Below are 20,723 nucleotides of genomic sequence, written 5' to 3' on the forward strand. Positions count from 1 at the left end.
CCTGCTTTTTGGGTTTCGATCCATTTTGTACCTGTCCTAATCTAAATATACAGAATAAAATAAGAAAAAAAAAACGACAAGAGGGCTTATTCCCTTTACAAAATAAAATACAAAATATAAAAATAAAGCAAAAAACATCTTCTAATCCTCTTCTTCGAATTTCCTCAATCTTCAAGGAATTGGGATTGGCATGTCTGTCTTGATAGTTTGACTCGAATGAAAGGCTTTTGAGCCTTTATGTCTCTTTCGACTGCATAGAGAAAAATGGAGTCCCGAGGGCTCGAAAGGAATTTCACATGCAAACCAAACGAAAATGAAATGAGAATTGACACTCCAAGATAATAACTAAATGAACAGATTTACAGACGCAGCAAGAGTCCGTTAATAACAAACAAGAACAGCAAAACCAACATCCTATAACTTTAGTGGTGTTACAAATCATCTCAACCTAAAGACGCCGTACAACAATGCATAAACTATGCTGCAGAAGCAAGTGTAGAGAAACCTTCATACAAAATTGTTGATAATTTCCCAAATTGCGTTTAAAGAACAAAACTAAGCATGAGATAAGTAACGAAATGCTATTGAAATACATCATACAGTTGAATATGACTTAACCATTTCCGCTTCAAACATTCGAACATACCTCACTTAACTTTAAAAGGGATTCAACCGTATGAAGCGAGACACTATCATCCAAACAAAACTAAGTTTATCCCTAAGAACAACTTCAGATAACCAAAGTAAAGCACAAAATGAAATGTTCATTCTAGACGCCTTAACAAGACAAATTATCCGAACAGAGTAACGACGAAAGAAACAAAAACATCCAGCTCGAAACAACATCCTACACTGCCCACCAGCCCCGTCAAACTGAATTTAAGTCGATGAAGGTAGCCAAATCAAAAATAACATCCCACATGGCAGAACATCTATATAAATCGAACCGCTCACGCTGTAAGGCCAGACGTATACTAAGAAAAAATACATAATGCTATCCATTCGCAGGTGGACGTAGCAGTGACCAAATCAACAAAGCCTAACAAGACTAAAACAACAAAATCCATCGACGAAGAGTATAAATCCAAACGGGTAAGCAGAAATAGTGTCAAAACAGAGGATCCCATAACAACATCATATTTCATTCGCCATTGAAAACAAAATGCGAATAAAGAGAAAGAGAGAAAAAAAAATTACCTTCTTCGGAGAAGCAAACTGGGACGACGAGCGAGTAGAGCGACAACGAACTTCCACCACCGAAACCACCCTCGAACCGCAGCGAAGGCGTCTACATCGATCTTGGTAGAATTCCCAAAAAAAAACAAGTTGAGCTTCCCTCAAGATCGAACAGAGAAGAAGCGCAGTGGAAGGAAACAGTGAGAAAACCTAAGCCGAATTCTCAACCTAAACTTTAGACACAAATTTGCGGCTCAAATTTTCGTCCAAAATTTCCACCAAAACCTCCAACCTAAAAATCGCTATCCCAAAATTTTTCCAACTCAAAAACCTCCACCCTAAAACTGAAGAAGGAAGGGGTTTATATAGAAGAAGAAAATTAGGGTTTTCGGAAGAGGGAGGGCGGAGGAATACTGGAAAAGGATTGGGGTAAAATCGTTATTCCTCCCCCTAATTCAAATTCTCCCTTCCAGCTGGGTCTGTGCGAGCGTACACTTTTCAGAAAGAAAAACGACTCCAAAGAGCCGTTGCAGCTCGCGTGGGGGAGAGGATGAGAGAGAAGGAGAGAGCGTGGGAGAGACGCGGGTGATTTCTGGGAATTTGTTGGCGTACGGGTGGGTTCTGTTTTTTCTGGGTTTTGTCGCGAGGAAAAGGGGAAGAAGGAAGGGGGTCGCGACGCGGGAGCGTGGGAGGGAGAGAGCGACGCGGGGGATGGAGACGAGAGAGGAGGAGAGCGTGGGGGAGATGCGGGGCGTCTGGGGGGGGGGGGGTTCTGTTTCTGGGGCGTTTTCCGTTTTCTGCTGGTGTGGTGGGAGGAAGAAAGAGGGGCTGGGTCGGGTTGTATCGTTGGGTCGGGTTGATGGAGATGTGGGCTGGGTATATATATATTAATAGAAATGGGATGGGTGTTGGGCCTAAGTGTTGGGCTGTTGGGTTTGAAAATTGAAAGAGGTTTGGGATTAAAGTGGTGTTGGGTTGGCAAGGAGAATGGGCTGGGATTAAAGGGTTTGGGCGAACAAGAAAAGAGGCCCAAACGTTTTAGGTTTGTTCAAAGGGGCAAATAAGTTGGATTAAATAAAAATGATAAAATTGGTCAAGCTTTAAGTAAACGAATTTGTATTAATTAATTAACGAGCTTCTTTTTTAGTAAAATAATTATTAAAATCGTAAAGGTGATTCAAAAGTATGATTATAATTTAAATTAAACTAGTTTTAATAAGTCACTTAAATGTATATTTTTGATGGTTTTTTTTTGAATAATCATAAGATATACTAATTATATACATAATTATGTAATATATATGTATTATCTAAAGTTATGATAAATAGCATAAAATCCATGTATTATATATATATATATATTTTTTTTTTTCTTATATATTTTTATTTTAATTTTTGCAAGATTTATAAAACTAATTAATTTAAATAATTTGAAAAATACACGAAGCTCGATAATTAATTTACACCGATGCGGGTCAAAATTGGCTGTCAACAACTGTCCCTCATTTTACTTGGGTTGGTGCAAGCAACTCGAGGAAAATGAAATTAACCAAACCAATTTTGACCAACCCCATTTATTTTAAAGGAAGGATTTGACAAAGAGTTTAGAAATTATGACCGAACCCTTGAAAACGGGTCTCCTACATATCTCAAGCTATATGAGAATTCAGGCCACTTGTAGTTCGAAAAGCTTGATTTACCGCATGATTTTGGAAGGATCAAAAGCCACCTCGATACCGAATTATGAAGGTATCGAAATGCTCGAGAATAAAATTGGAGAGCGAATGTTGGAGTACAGCCGAGTTTTTAACATTGAATCAGCCTACATATCCTTAAGCTTCAGGAATCAGGCTTGTGTAGTTCGACTCGATCGGTTGAAAAGGAAATCTATTATGCTAGATAACCTTCGGTTTCGGACAAGTGACAAATTAAACGAGTATGAAAAAGAGGTTTGTACCCTCTTAGCCATGAATGTGGCGCGCTTCACACCCATAATTAAGAGCTTACACGGACATAATTTCCAAAGCTCTTGGCGCATTGTCACTTAGATTGGAAACTTGCTTTCGGTAAATCTAAATTTTTGGATGCGAGACTGAAACTGAAAAAACTAAAGAAAAACCCACATGCCTTAAGATAGGGGTGTGGTTTGATTGTGGTGGAAGTCGCTCCGCTGCTCGCGTCCTAAGAGTTTGACATTCCTCTTTGGACTGTGTCCCAGTTCGCTGCTAAGAAAAAGTTCCACGTTGTGCTGCATCCTTTTTATGTCGTCCGCACCTGTGTTTTTTTGGAGAATTCATCCTTTGGGATGCTCTCAACAAAGACTAAGATAAAACTCGTTAGCTTAAAAAATGCAATTAGGAGAAGAGACAGTGTCTTTTTACCATGTCGACACTTCATTGTTATCCTCAATATTCGACATCGACTCGATCGGTCTGACGTACAGCTAATAAAGCTTATGTCTTGTGTTTTGCAATAAAATCTTCAATGTAATCTTCATTTGATGCTAAAATAAATAAATAGACGTTGATGCGATGTTGATGTCTTTTTTGTCGTTATCTTCGATGCTCTTCTTGATGTCTACCTTTATAATAAATAAAAAAATGCAATCAAGGCCAATGGATAAGTGTTGCACTTTCTTTATCCATGTATGTCCTCTTGCGGGCATGAATCTTCTTGCGATGCATAACTTTTAGCGAGGCATAAAATCTTCTCGCAATGTATAAATTTTGACGAGGAGTGAAATCTTCTCGTCGTGCATAATTGTTGACTCGCAATGCATGATTTTTCCGCGATACATGATTTTTCAACGAGGCATGGATCTTTCTCGTGATGCACAAATTTCAGCGAGGTATAAATTCTTCTCGCGAAGTCTAAATTTCGGTGAGGTATGAAATCTTCTCGCGATGTATAAATTTCAAATTCGTGATGCATGATTTTCAACGAGGCATGGATTCTTCTCGTGATGCATTAACTCCAGCGAGGTATAAAGCCTTCTCGTGATATATAAATTTGACGAGGCATGAAATCTTCTCGTCGTGCATAAATTCAAGCGAGGTATAAAGCCTTCTCGCGATGTATAAATTTGACGAGGCATGAAATCTTCTCGTCGTGCATAAATTCAAGCGAGGTATAAAGTCTTCTCGCGATATATAAATTTGACGAGGCATGAAATCTTATCGTCGTGCATAAATTCAAGCGAGGTATAAAGTCTTCTCGCGATGTATAAATTTGACGAGGCATGAAGTCTTCTCGTCGAGCATAAATTCCAGCGAGGTATAAATTCTTTTCGCGATGCATAAATTTTGACGAGGTATGAAATCTTCTCGTCGTGCATAATTATTGACTCGCGATGCATGATTTCCGCGATGCATGATTTTCCGCAATGCATGATTTTCCGCGATGCATGATTTTTCACAATGCATGATTTCCGCGATACATGATTTTTCGCAATGCATGATTTTCGCGATGCATGATTTTCCGCGATGCATGATTTTCGCGATGCATGATTTTCGTGATGCATGATTTTTGCGAGGTATAAAGTCTTCTCGCTATGTCCAAATTTCAGCGAGGTATGAAATCTTCTCGCGATGAATAAATTTGACGAGGTATGAAATCTTCTCGTCGTGCATAATTATTGATTCGCGATGCATGATTTTCGCGATGCATGATTTTCTGCAATGCATGATTTTCCGCGATGCATAATTTTCTGTGATGCATGATTTCCGCAATGCATGATTTTTCGCAATGCATGATTTTCGCGATGCATGACTTTCCGCGATGCATGAGTTCCGCGATGCATGATTTTTCGCAATGCATGATTTTCGCAATGCATGATTTTCGCGATGTATAAAGTCTTCTCGCTATGTCCAAATTTGACGAGTCATGAAATCTTCTTGTCATGCATAATTATTGACTCGCGATGCATGATTTTTAACGAGGCCTGGATGGCTCGATAATGTTCCAACTGTAACGAGGTGGATAGCTCGATAATGTTCCAACTGTAACGAGGTGGATGACTCGATAATGTTCCAACTGTAACGAGGTGGATGGCTCAATAATGTTCCACTGTAACGAGGTGGATGGCTCGATAATGTTCCAACTGTAACGAGGTGGATGGCTCGATAATGTTCCAATTGTAACGAGGTGGATGGCTCGATAATGTTCCAACTGTAACGAGGTGGATGCCTCGATAATGTTCCACTGTAACGAGGTGGATGGCTCGATAATGTTCCAACTGTAACGAGGTGGATGGCTCGATAATGTTCCAACTGTAACAAGGTGGATGGCTCGATAATGTTCCAACTATAACGAGGTGGCTGGCTCGATAATGTTCCAACTGTAATGAGGTGGATGGCTCGATAATTTTCCAACTGTAACGAGGTGGATGGCTCGATAATGTTCCAACTGTAACGAGGTGGATGACTCAATAATGTTCCAACTGTAACGAGGTGGATGACTCGATAATGTTCCACTGTAACGAGGTGGATGGCTCGATAATGTTCCAACTGTAACGAGGTGGATGGCTCGATGATGTTCCAAATGTAACAAGGTGGATGGCTCGATAATGTTCCAACTGTAACGAGGTGGATGGCTCGATAATGTTCCAACTGTAACGAGGTGGACGGCTCGATAATGTTCCACTGTAACGAGGTGGATGTCTCGATAATAGTCCAGCTGTAACGAGGTGGACGGCTCGATAATATTCCTGCAAGATAAAAAGAAACTTGTTCAGAAATCACTTGAGGTAATATAAAGGAATAGAGGTAAAATAAGGTGGAGGATTTTCTAGGTTTTGTTGAGGAGTCCACGGTGGGTGCAAGTGACGCCTTTTTTCGTTCTTGACAGCTTTATATAGCCATTTTTGTGACTTCAATGTTCCTGCATCCAAAGAAAAATTCTTAGTTTGAAAGACTGATTTGTGTTGGTTTTTTCTCCATGCAACTTCTTGCAGTTGGCTTGTACGCTCGCCCATTCTTTATATGACATATTTGATGGTATTTTTTGAGGACCCTCCTCAAAAATTTATCCCGGTCTAAAATATATAAGAACTCTCATAACTTGCTCTGTTAACTCTGAGGTTGCTCATTCTGGAATTTTGAGGCCCCTCCTCAAAATTTTGTCCCAGTTTACCTCAATAAGTAACAAATGACATTTGTGGAATTTTTGAGATCATCTCAAAAATTCTGTCCCAGTTGCAAGCTAGATTGTCGTAATTTTTGAGATCCACCCAAGGCTAATCTCTGTAGAATTTTGGTCTTCTTTTTTGACTTTGATAAAGAAGTCTAACTTCCAATGAATTTTTGAGATCCTCTCAAAATTTCTGTCCCAGTTTCCATTATGAAGAGAAATGAAAATCATCTGGGTATATGACTGAGCCGTTGTGGCGCCTACGTATCCCGTTGGAGAAGGAATTAAGTCAAACGTAGTTCAGACGGTAGAATGTTGGTCTTCTGTTTTGACTCGTTAAAGAAGTCCAACTTCCAATGCATTTTTGAGATCCTCTCAAAAAATTCTGTCCCAGTTTCCATATTGAAGAGAAATGGAAATCTTACTGGGTATTATGACCGAGCCATTGTGGCGCCTACGTATCCCGTTGAATCAGGAATCAGGTTAAACGTAGTTCCCCTCTCAGGGGTTAACCAAAATAGGAAGTTTTGATAAAGAAGCGACCGAGGCCGACATAGGCCGCCTACGTATCTCGTTCTCGAGAATTCAGGTCAGACGTAGTTCGTTATAAATGTACGATACATTTTCAAAGGGAAGGTAACAAAACTTCATATGCAAAGTTTGGCCAATGTTAGGCATTCTTCTTCTCGAATGACTATCTTCAAATGAATCTGTTCAGAAATGTCTTGCACTCACTCTTGAGCATCCAATATGTCATCCATTAAGGTGGTTTCCTCAATATTGATCAATTTGTTGTTGATCATGTTTTGTATCTTGTGCTTCAGAGTTGAACAATTATCAGTGTCATGTCCAACGGCTCCTGAATGATAAGCACATCTGTGGTCAGATCTGTAAAATTTTCCCAAAGGATTGGCTGGTCTTCCTTCTATAGGATGGAGCATACCCATTGCTTTCAACCTTTCATAAACTTGAGTTTGAGACTCCCTTAATGGTGTAAATACTTTAGGAGCCTTCCTAAATTTTGGGCGAGGAAATTTTCCCTGATTGACATTATGGTTTTGATATTTCCCTTGAGAAGCTGACCTCATATGAGTAGCCGTGACCGTACTTACCTCCTCCACTTTTCCTTTTGATTTATCCATATCACTGATTCTGGCAGATTTTCCATTAGATCGCAATGCGGTAAATTTGGTGAGCTTTCCAGTCTTGAAACCATCTTCCAAAGCTTCCCCCACTTTGACAATCTCGACAAACTTTTGTCCCATCATACACAACATTCTTTCATAGTACTCAGGCTCTTGAGTACGAATGAACATTTCAGTGATCTCACGTTCGGACATTGGAGGTTGAACTCTTGGGGCCTCTTTTCTCCAACGAAAGGTGTACTCTCGATAATTTTCCGTAGACTTTTGTTTGATCTTCTCCAAGTACTAGCGATCTGGAGCATCTTCTACGTTATGTCCAAATCTTTCCGTGAAATCCTTTGCGAGTGCATTCCAACTTTTCCATTGTTTCAGCTCCTGTGATGTAAGCCACTCCAGAGCTTCTCCACTTAGACTTCGACCGAAGAGACGCATCAATAATGCTTCGTCTTTGCCAACTCCCACGAGTTTATCACAATAAACTTTCAGATGCGCTAGAGGATTTCCTGTTCCATTAAAAGTGACAAACTTTGGCACTTTGAACCCTTCTGGGAGGTCGAGATTTGGATAGATGCATAAATCTTTATAGCTCAATCCATAGACATCGGAAATATAGTGTAACTCCTTCATGGCTTTCCTGATCTCCTCTTTCATATTCACCTTGACTACCTCCTCTTTTGACCTCCACTCTCTCTCCTGTTCCTTATACTGATCAAGCTCGGAACAGTCGGCATAAGGTTCATTTGAAGTTGGGATTTGGAAATTAGTCTTTTGAGGTATAGGAGGATTCTGGGTATTCTGATTGGCTTCATAATTTTGGGGGAAAGTTCGAGGATCAGTATTTTGGTTCTGAAGATTGGGGAAGGTTTGAGCATTGTTCGTATTTTGGTTTTGAGGGAGATGGAGGATTTGAAGCTTAGTATTTTGAGGATCGTGTGGTGTTTGACACGATGTGGTGGCGTGACGGGGATTGGGGGTAGTTGAGTCAATGGTTGGAGGATTTTGAGCGGGATTAGAGAGAAGGTCCTGAACCTGTTCCGCGTTCGAGGGAGGAAAATGGAGTGGGGGTCTTCCGTCTCTTGGAGGGTTGAAGGATGAAATTGGATTAGGAAAATCTCGCATCCTTTGCATTTCGACCCTCATTTTGGCGATCTGTTGCATCAATTGTATAATCAATTCATTTTTATCAGCGGCGGCGGGTTGAGCCACGACAGCATCACTCACGTCAATCTCCTCATTGTTATCCCCCATTGTTGTCTTTTCTTTTTGCAAATTTGACCGGAGAAAGAATCTTTAGGGCCTTAGACCTTGTGAAATACGAATGATCAACCGACACAGATCAGTTTTAAATACCTGTCAAATGAAAAAAAATTTTCAAAAGGCCAATATGTTAGTGCCTGTAGGTGGTAAATAATACAAGATATCACATATAGATGTAAACACATAAGAGTTGCTTTATTCGGAGATAAACTTGCTCACCAATATAATGAAATAGTTAAATAGACACGAATTTGTCTACTTGACTTTGGGATTAGCGAATAAAATGTTGACTTGAGTCGAAACAAAGTTGACGGTATCTTTCATTACCGTACTTTGATTTTGATTGAGATGTAACTCTAATTTCCTTGTATGAGTCAAAAAATTTCTCAAAATTCATTTGATTTGAGGGTAAAAGGAAGTTCGTTTTTTTTAGGAAACTAAAGACTCGAGGAGTATTTGGATGCACTTTTGATAGTGACTTGATATTTGTGCTTAGGGGTTCTAAAAGTATTTAAAGAACAGTGAGCTAGAATATCTCCAGATAAAACAACATATTCACATAGACAAATATTGCGCGTTCTAAACAGATATGCGACCCTTTTTGCCAAGGGTGGGCCTAGCGATTTGAGGGATGTATACGTCCATCAAATTTAAACACACAAGTATGAACGTCCGATTAGGCCGTGGACCGTTTTGGACTCAAGGTGGTCTTCTAATGGGCCCAACGTGCCTTGGGCGTCGGTTCGTCTTAGTTCAAATGCTCCTACGTTCGAGATTTGGCTCGGCTCTACGCTAGTTCACTAAGAGTGGCTTTTTAAAGGACTGGGAATCCAAACGGACAATTTGGGATGAAACTCGCGACAACCATTGGACGCCTAACAAACCAATAAATTGCCATTAATTTCAAAACAGGGTGTGTATAAAAAAGTCCGGCTGCGGTTCCGCAACCCATCCTTTAATATACTATATATATATCGGAAATATGCAATGAGAATGCAGTTTCTAGAAAAATTTAGAGTTTAAACAAATAAACAGTTAATACAAATAGTCAAATAGAGTTATTCTTTAAGGTTAGAATCCTCCAAGTTCCCCAGCAGAGTCGTCATTTCTGTTTTATCGAAAAATGATTGATTTCGAAAGGAGTTTGTTTTATTTTTTACTTTATTTTCGACTTTTGGGAGTCGCCACTTAATTTTGCGAAAATTAAGAAAACTTGTTTTCAAATAATTAAATAGAAAATTGTTTGAAAACTTTTAAGGGTTCGGGATTCGTATTAGCGTCTTAGGAAGGTGTTTAAGGCACCTAAAACGCTCCGTTAACTAACGGTTTTCCGGCGATTAACAATTGACTATTTTGTTTTAACTTTTACAATTTTGAACTTATTGATTTTTATCTAAGCAAATTTGACAAGTTTTGAAATATGTTGCTCATCTTGTATTTTGCGAATCTGTAAAAGTTAAGATTTTATCTAGAAAAACTTTACGAATTTCAAAATACTTATTGTTTTTAAGATTTAGTTTGAAGTTTAGTAAAATAGAAAAGCGTCTCAGCGGAGTTTGGAATTTTCTAACCTTAGACTAACGGCACTCAAGTAAAAGCACGTAAACAAAGAGTGAAGTGGGAGAGAGAGAGAGAGAGGGAGATTTGGGTCCAAACTCGGATTCTGTTCGCCTTGACCGAGTTTTGGACCCACCTGCTTTTTGGGTTTTGACCCATTTTGTACCTGTCCTAATCTAAATATACAGAATAAAATAAGAAAATAAAAACGACAAGTGGGCTTATGCCCTTTACAAAATAAAATACAAAATATAAAAATAAAGCAAAAAACATCTTCTAATCCTCTTCTTCGAATTTCCTCAATCTTCAAGGAATTGGGATTGGCATGTCTGTCTTGATAGTTTGACTCGAATGAAAGGCTTTTGAGCCTTTATGGCTCTTTCGACTGCATAGAGAAAAATGGAGTCCCGAGGGCTCGAAAGGAATTTCACATGCAAACCAAACGAAAATGAAATGAGAATAGACACTCCAAGATAATAACTAAATGAACAGATTTACAGACGCAACAAGAGTCCGTTAATAACAAACAAGAACAACAAAACCAACATCCTATAACTTTAGTGGTGTTACAAATCATCTCAACCTAAAGACGCCTTACAACGATGCATAAACTATGCTGCAGAAGCAAGTGTAGAGAAACCTTCATACAAAATTTTTGATAATTTCCCAAATTGCGTTTAAAGAACAAAACTAAGCATGAGATAAGTAACGAAATGCTATTGAAATACATCATACAATTGAATATCACTTAACCATTTCCGCTTCAAACATTCGAACATACCTCACTTAACTTTAAAAGGGATTCAACCGTATGAAGCGAGACACTATCATCCAAACAAAACTAAGTTTATCCCTAAGAACAGCTTCAGATAACCAAAGTAAAGCACAAAATGAAATGTTCATTCAAGACGCCTTAACAAGACAGATTATCCAAACAGAGTAACGACGAAAGAAACAAAAACATCCAGCTCGAAACAACATCCTACACTGCCCACCAGCCCCGTCAAACTGAATTTAAGTCGATGAAGAGTATAAATCCAAACGGGTAAGCAGAAATAGTGTTAAAACAGAGGATCCCATAACAACATCATATTTCATTCGCCATTGAAAACAAAATGCGAATAAAGAGAAAGAGAGAAAAAAAATTACCTTCTTCGGAGCAGCAAACTGGGACGACGAGCGAGCAGAGCGACAACGAACTTCCACCACCGAAACCACCCTCGAACCGCAGCGAAGGTGTCTACGTCGCTCTTGGTAGAATTCCCAAAAAAAACCAAGTTGAGCTTCCCTCAAGATCAAACAGAGAAGAAGCGCAGTGGAAGGAAGCAGTGAGAAAACCTAAGCCGAATTCTCAACCTAAAATTTAGACACAAATTTGCGACTCAAAATTTCGTCCAAAATTTCCACCAAAACCTCCAACCTAAAAATCGCTATCCTAAAATTTTTCCAACTCAAAAACCTCCACCCTAAAACTGAAGAAGGAAAGGGTTTATATAGAAGAAGAAAATTAGGGTTTTCGGAAGAGGGAGGGAGGAGGAATACTGGAAAAGGATTGGGGTAAAATCATTATTCCTCCCCCTAATTCAAATTATCCCTTCCAGCTGGGTCTGCACGAGCGTACACTTTCAGAAAGAAAAACGACTCCAAAGAGCCGTTGCAGCTCGCGTGGGGGAGAGGATGAGAGAGAGGGAGAGAGCGTGAGGGAGACGCGGGTGATTTCTGGGAATTTGTTGGCGTACGGGTGGGTTCTGTTTTTTCTGGGTTTTGTCGCGAGGAAAAGGGGAAGAAGGAAGGGGGTCGCGACGCGGGAGCGTGGGAGGGAGAGAGCGACGCGGGGGATGGAGACGAGAGAGGAGGAGAGCGTGGGGGAGACGCGGGGCGTCTGGGGGGGTTCTGTTTCTGGGGCGTTTTCCGTTTTCTGCTGGTGTGGTGGGAGGAAGAAAGAGGGGCTGGGTCGGGTTGTATCGATGGGTCGGGTTGAGGGAGATGTGGGCTGGGTATATATATATTAATAGAAATGGGATGGGTGTTGGGCCTAAGTGTTGGGCTGTTGGGTTTGAAAATTGAAAGAGGGTTGGGATTAAAGTGGTGTTGGGTTGGCAAGGAGAATGGGCTGGGATTAAAGGGTTTGGGCGAACAAGAAAAGAGGCCCAAACGTTTTAGGTTTGTTTAAAGGGGCAAATAAGTTGGATTAAATAAAAATGATAAAATTGGTCAAGCTTTAAGTAAACGAATTTGTATTAATTAATTAACGAGCTTCTTTTTTAGTAAAATAATTATTAAAATCGTAAAAGGTGATTCAAAAGTATGATTATAAGTTAAATTAAACTTGTTTTAATAAGACACTTAAATGTATATTTTTGATGGTTTTTTTTGAATAATCATAAGATATACTAATTATATACATAATTATGTAATATATATGTATTATCTAAAGTTATGATAAATAGCATAAAATCCATGTATTATATATATATATATTTTTTAATTTTCGCAAGATTTATAAAACTAATTAATTTAAATAATTTGAAAATTTCACGAAGCTCGATAATTAATTTACACCGACGCGGGTCAAAATTGGGTGTCAACAACTCTAGAGAGTGTTATGGATGTGGGGAGACTGGACACATTAGGAGGAATTTTCCAAAACAGAGTTATAGACCCCCAATGGCTAGAGGTAGAGGTGGTCATGGTAGAGGCCGTTATTCTGGAGGACGCGGTGGTCGAGGTTATGGTGGTCACCAAAACGGCCGGGGTGATGGGCAAACTGGAGCCACTACATCACAACATGGTAGGGGCAACGAACAGACAGGTGAGAGGGCCCATTGTTATGCTTTCCCGTGGCGGTCTGAAGCGGAAACATCGAATGCTGTTATCACAGGTAATCTTTTGATTTGTGATTGCATGGCTTCTGTATTATTTGATCTTGGCTCCATATTTTCATATGTATCTTCCGCATTTGCTAATGGTCTTAATTTATATTGTGAGTTGCTTGACATACCTATTCGTGTTTCTACTCCGGTGGGTGAGTCTTTGATAGTTGAAAAAGTATATAGGTCTTGTTTGGTAACTTTTGTGGAGAGCAATACTTATGTAGACTTGGTTATCTTAGAAATTGTTGATTTTGATGTAATTCTGGGTATGACTTGGCTTTCTCCGAATTTTGCGATCTTGGATTGTAATGCTAAAACTGTGACGTTAGCCAAGCCTGGGACAGATCTGTTAGTGTGGGAGGGCGACTACACTTCCCATCCGGTTCGTATCATCTCCTTTCTTCGTGCTAAGAAAATGGTTAGTAAGGGTTGTTTAGCATTCTTGGCACATCTCAGGGATGATACTACCCAAGTACCTCCAATTGAGTCGGTCTCGATAGTTTGTGAGTTTTTAGATGTGTTTCCCGCAGACCCTCCTGGCATGCCACCGGATAGGGATATTGACTTTTGCATTGATCTTGAACCGGGTACTCGTCCCATTTCTATACCCCCTTATAGAATGGCTCCCGCGGAGTTAAGAGAGTTAAAGGCACAACTTCAAGAGTTGCTAAGCAAAGGCTTTATTAGACCAAGTGCATTCCTTGGGGTGCTCCAGTGTTATTTGTGAAGAAAAAGGATGGGAGTTTTAGGATGTGCATAGACTATCGGCAGTTGAACAAGGTAACTATTAAGAACAAGTATCCCATTCCTCGCATGGATGACTTGTTCGATCAGTTAAAAGGTGCTTGTGTCTTCTCTAAGATTGACTTGAGATCCGGTTATCATCAATTGAAAATAAGGGCAACGGATGTGCCAAAGAATGCTTTTCGAACTAGGTATGGGCATTACGAATTTGTAGTAATGTCTTTTGGTCTTACGAATGCCCCTGCTGCTTTCATGAGCTTGATGAATGGGATTTTTAAGCCATATCTGGATCTCTTTCTGATCGTATTTATTGATGATATATTGGTATACTCTAAAATTAAGAAGGAACATGAGGAGCATTTGAGAATTGTATTGGAAATGTTGAGGGAGAAAAAGCTTTATGCCAAGTTCTCTAAGTGTGAGGTCTACACGGATCATCGTAGCCTACAGTATGTCTTTACTCAAAAAGATTTGAATTTGAGACAGAGGAGATGGATGGAACTACTGAAGGACTACGATATCACTATCTTGTATCATCCGGGAAAGGCTAATGTTGTGGCAGACGCCTTGAGTAGAAAGGCAGGCAGCATGGGAAGTCTAGCTCACTTGCAAGTTTCTAGACGTCCATTGGCTAGAGAGGTTCAGACTCTGGCTAACAACCTTATGAGGTTAGAAGTAAATGAGAAGGGAGGATTGTTGGCTTGTGTGGAGGCAAGATCTTCTTTTCTTGACAAGATTAAAGGAAAGCAGTTTAATGATGAGAAATTGATCTGGATCCGAGATAAAGTGTTGCAAGGAGAGGCTAAGGAAGCAACAATCGATGAGGAAGGTGTTTTGAGGATTAAGGGAAGGGTATGTGTACCCCGCGTCGATGATTTGATCAACACTATTCTGACAGAGGCTCATAGTTCAAGATATTCTATACATCCTGGTGCAACCAAAATGTATCGTGACCTAAAGCAACACTTTTGGTGGAGTAGAATGAAGCGTGATATTGTTGATTTTATTGCCAAATGTCCAAACTGTCAACAAGTAAAGAATGAACACCAGAGGCCCGGAGGAACACTTCAGAGAATGACCATTCCTGAATGGAAGTGGGAAAGGATTGCAATGGATTTCGTGGTTGGTCTTCCAAAGACATTGGGAAAGTTTGATTCTATTTGGGTAATTGTTGATAGGTTAACTAAGTCTGCTCACTTTATTCCGGTCAAGGTGACTTACAATGCAGAGAAGTTAGCCAAACTTTACATCTCGGAAGTGGTGCGATTGCATGGGGTTCCACTCTCCATTATATCAGATAGAGGTACGCAGTTTACTTCTAAGTTTTGGAAAACATTGCATGCGGAATTGGGTACTAGGTTGGACCTTAGTACTGCGTTCCATCCTCAGACCGATGGTCAATCTGAGAGAACGATTCAAGTGTTGGAGGATATGCTTCGTGCATGTGTGATAGAGTTTGGTGGCCATTGGGATAACTTCTTACCCTTAGCAGAGTTCTCCTACAACAATAGCTATCACTCAAGTATTGATATGGCCCCATTTGAAGCATTGTATGGTAGGAGATGTAGGTCCCCCATTGGTTAGTTTGATGCATTTGAGCTTAGACCTTGGGGTACGGACCTTTTGAGGGATTCTTTAGAGAAAGTGAAATCTATTCAAGAAAAGCTTTTGGCAGCGCAAAGCCGGCAAAAAGAATATGTAGATCGAAAGGTTAGAGACTTAGAGTTCATGGAGGGTGAACAAGTCTTGTTGAAGGTTTCACCCATGAAAGGGGTGATGCGGTTTGGTAAAAGAGGTAAACTAAGCCCAAGGTATATTGTTCCCTTTGAAGTGCTTAAGTGAGTAGGGGAGGTGGCTTACGAATTAGCCTTGCCTCCAGGGCTGTCCGGAGTACATCCGGTATTTCATGTGTCTATGTTGAAAAGATACCATGGGGATGGAAACTACATTATCCGTTGGGATTCAGTTTTGCTTGACGAAATTTGTCTTATGAGGAGGATCCTGTTGCTATTTTAGATAGAGAAGTTCGCAAGTTGAGGTCAAGGGAGATTGCATCCATCAAGGTGCAATGGAAGAATCGGCCGGTTGAAGAAGCCACTTGGGAGAAGGAGGCCGATATGCAAGAAAGATACCCACATCTGTTTAAACATTCAGGTACTCCTTCTCGCCCTTATTTTCTTCTTGATCGTTCGAGGATGAACGATGGGTAAATTGGTATCTATTGTAACGACCTGTTTTAGTCGTTTTGAGCAGCAGATTTTATTTCTGGAAAACTGACTGAGACGACGGACCCTCATGGACACGACAGAACGTCGCAGGGTCTCGTTTCAAAACACTTAGAAAATCTGAAATTGGGTACTGAAAGTCGACTCTCTGAACTTCATGACGGAATGGCAGGACGGACCGTCACAGGCGTGACGGACCGTCACAGAGTCTTCAGTGGAAATCCAGTCTCTGAACCTTGCGACGACCTGCAGGACGGACCGTCGCAGGCACGATGGGCCATCACAGGTTGCGTAATCCCAGTCTGGGTTGGATTTCTTTACACGTTTTAAGGGACGTTTTGGATTATTCCTACTTTAATTATAAAGTTAGAGAGTTAAGGTTAATAAGTCCAATTACTTGGGGGTTAAAAGAGGTAACCTTAAGTTAATTAGTGGGTTATTATTTCCAACTTTTATTCTTAATTATATACTAATTAGGGTAAAAGAAAGAGGGTTTGAATAAAGAAAATAGAAAGAACAAAGAGAAGGAAAGAGAAACGATAGAGAGAGGATCGAACGAGAGGAAAAACACAAAGCTTGGGAAATTGCTTGCTTGATCACGAATCTTCGGTGGATGTAGGTTATGGTTTTTATGCTATTTGTAGTAAACTCTTAATAGCGAATGATATGTATTGGTAGTGTTATAAACCCTGCTATATGCTTAATTGTATGCTTGCATGAATGTGATTATATGATTGTGATGAAATAAGCATGATGAAGCTATTGAATCCCAAATCTTGATAAAAAACCTAATCTCTTGTTAATGATGATGCCTTGGTATAAAAGAAGGCTTGACGAACTAAAGTAATGAGATTGATGATGCCTTGGTATAAAAGAAGGCTTGATGAACTAAAGTAATGAGATTGATGATGCCTTGGTATAAGAGAAGGCTTGATGAATTGATAGAATGAGATTAGGGGATCGGGTGTCACGAACCGACACGTAGATTTAGGGGATCGGGTGTCACGAACTGACACGTAGATTTAGGGGATCGGGTGTCACGAACCGACATATAGAATTAGGGGATCGGGTGTCACGAACCGACACGTAGATTTAGGGGATCGGGTGTCACAAACCAACACGTAGAATTAGGAGATCGGGTGTCACGAACCGATACGTAGAATTAGGGGATCGGAGTGTCACGTACCGACACAAGAAGAATAAAGATAATGAATCTTGAAAGATGTTAATATACTCAATCTAATGAATCTAATTCCCAAATGAGTATGGTAGTGAGGCTTGAGTCCTCATGTGTGAACTTGACGGTAATTGTTAATGATATAGTACTTGTTGTTGCTACATGTTGAGTATCATAGTTGATTTTATGATATTACTTGGTATATACTATTTTCTATTTTGAGTTGGCCGATGATATCTACTCAGTACCCATGTTTTGTACTGACCCCTACTTTTATGTTTTCTTCTTGTTATTTGTGGAGTGCAGCAAACGTGCCGTCGTCTTCAACTCAACCGCAATTCTAGCCAGTCTTCGTCACATCGGATCTTCAGGGTGAGCTAACGCTTCTAGCTTGGACTGGACTTTCTTCCTCCTGTCTTGATGCCTTGAAGCTCCGGCATGGACTAGCTTTTACCTGTTTTAGCTTTTAGAATACTCTTAGTTTAGTCATTTGATCATAGATGTTCTTGTGGTGATGACTTCCAGATTTTGGGGATAATAATAGTTGTTGAGTTTTTAGAAGTTATTGAATTGGTTTTTATTAATGAGTTTAGTCTTCCGCATTATTTTCTGTGGATATTATATCGAAATGTTAAGGTTTAGATTGGTTGGTTCGCTCACATAGGAGGGTAAGTGTTGGTGCCAGTCGCGGCCCGGTTTTGGGTCGTGACAAAAGATCCCAACATTGAAGAGCTTTCATACCTTTTAAAATCCATAAGAATTGATGGAGATTCATGTTCTTGATGCCCTAGTTGAATCTTGGTCTCATTCTTCAATGGAGTTCTTAGATGAGAGAGAGTTTTGAGAGGGAAGTTGAGTTTAGTTATGTGAGTTAAAGTCTTGGGTTAGGGTCTTATAGGTGATTTCAAAAATGTAATTAGTTAAATAACCATCCCCATTAACCCCTAATAAATAAATAACTAAAACTAATACCCTTAACTAATTTTGAAAAATGACCTCACCTAGCAGTAATTACGGCCACCTACCTACGGACCGTAGGTGGAGTTACGTCCCCATCCTGCAGGTCGTCGTTTTGGTTAGAGAGGGGTGTTGGGGAGGATTTGGTGAGAATACTAAGACTCAAATCACGAATCCAATCCACGCCCCGTGGATCCATTGACGGCTCTCCAATGGGCTTCATGGATCCTGTTGCTTTTTGATAGCTTTTGGGTCGTAGTTTTGTTCCTTCTCAAGGACCCCTAAGGTTGTTCTTGGGGTATCCTATCCGGACATTTGGACTCTAAACATGTTATTTTATATATGTAAATTAATTTTACAATATTTAATCATCATACGACACTTCAAAACACCTTACAACGCCTAAGAACATACTAGTTCAATTTTACTAGCTTTCGGATGCCATGATCGTTTGTTAATGCTTATGCACTAACACTTTGAGACTAAGTTAAATTGTGTTAGGTATGAAAGCACTGTTTCAACCCTTTTTTACGTTCATAGACATCATTTAAGTCTCTAGCTTAGGTCATTAGATTTCTGGGTATTACAATTTTTCACATTCACGAAGTATTTCAAAGTTTTTGTCTTTTAAGCATTATTATTCCTTTGTTATGAGTTTGATTTAAGATTCACCAAATATTTTTTTGATATTTTACTCTTTTATATTTTTCGTATTCACCAAATAGATTGTTGTAATATACATTAGCATCCATTAATCATATATTGTTTGATTTTTTTATACATTCATATTTAATAATTTCAAATTTTACTTGTAGGGTTACTAATGCACAAGTGAATACTGATTCAGATTCGGATTTGTTGAAAACAATCGAAAAAAAGAACATAGCAGATGAAGAAGAAGAAAAAAGAGAGCGTTAGAGAAAAATGTTGCAAAATTATAGTCATACTAGAATTGTATTCATATTAATTTTTATTTATTAATTATTTTTTTCTTTTACTCATCATTTGTATTTTTGTTTAAAATATTTTATTTCATTTTTTATTTGTAGTCATTCAAATAGATATGTCAAATGAATTTGTATTTCTTAAGCATAAATGTATCATATTTTTTTCATGGTCAATTTGAATTACCTTTTTAAAAATATTGTATCTTTTCTCATCAAATTGTATTGTTTTCAGTATGTATGATATTTGTTTTCTAGATTCTTGTATCTTGATTTCTTTCATAGTAAATTTGTATATTTTTAGAATATTATATTCTTCCTCGAGTGATTGTATTACTTCTATCATGTATGTTATTTTTTTTTCAGAATCTTGTATCCTTTCATAAGTTATATATATATATATATATATATATATATATATATATATATATATATATATGTATATATATATATATATATATATATATATATATATATATATATATATATATATATATATATAATGATCAAATTTTATAGGGATACAATCCAATTTTTTATTGGTGGGATACAATTTGTATTTTTCACTCTGAAATTTTAAAATATCAATTTTAATTTGAATAAAGTGAGCACAGAAAATGTAAAAATTGTTGGTATAAAATTATGATGAGAAAGTGAATTTCTTTGAAATTGTAACTGATGTTAATTTAAGTGTTATGTTTTTTTTAAAAATATTGCTCCCCTGATTTTTTTCTTTCTGTTATGAAATAATTTTATTCTTGCAAATCAAATAAATATAAAATAAATAAATTAGATACATAACAAACTAAAATATTGACATTTTAAATAAATATTGTCAGTGAGACTAAGGGATGCTGTTAAATGTCAAAATATTAACATTTTCAAAAATATTCATATTCTTTTGTTTTTCATAATAATAAAAGAAAACATTTCTTTCGGCTAAACATGAAAATGTTTAAAATAATTTAATGTGAAAAGGAAAAAATTGGTGATGTATGTTTGATAATTACATCACCATTATGATATTGTCACACAAGTGAAAAATTGTCATAACTTGTACAATGTCACATGGTTATTTGTTAGAATATCAAAGAAGTGATGAAATATTTATGGTCTATGATCATGAAATTACAATTGCAGATATATTGACAAAGAAATGACTCAAAGTAATAACGTTGGTTAGTATTCTTGGTTATATGATCGACGAATGCAAGTACTATGTGAGGAGATTGTTTGTACTATGTGGGAGAATTATATTAAAAGACTAGAACTATACAGGTTTATGTTTAATTTTATTTATTGAATTATAGTTTGATAAATTAATATAAAATGAAAAAGTTACTTAAGAGGAGAATAAATATCTTTGTTATAATTTAATTATGATTTTGTAACGCCTAGAGCCTACACCCTAGACGTGGTCGGCACCCAAAGACCATTGTTGGCCTTGAGCGAACCCTTGACCTGACTTTCGTAACTTATCGAAAGACTTAACTTAAATCAATAATAATTGTGGAACATTCCCATAATATAATACTTTAAAT

This window comes from Solanum lycopersicum, chromosome 5, assembly GCF_036512215.1.
Source record: "Solanum lycopersicum chromosome 5, SLM_r2.1".
NCBI classification, from domain to species: domain Eukaryota; kingdom Viridiplantae; phylum Streptophyta; class Magnoliopsida; order Solanales; family Solanaceae; genus Solanum; species Solanum lycopersicum.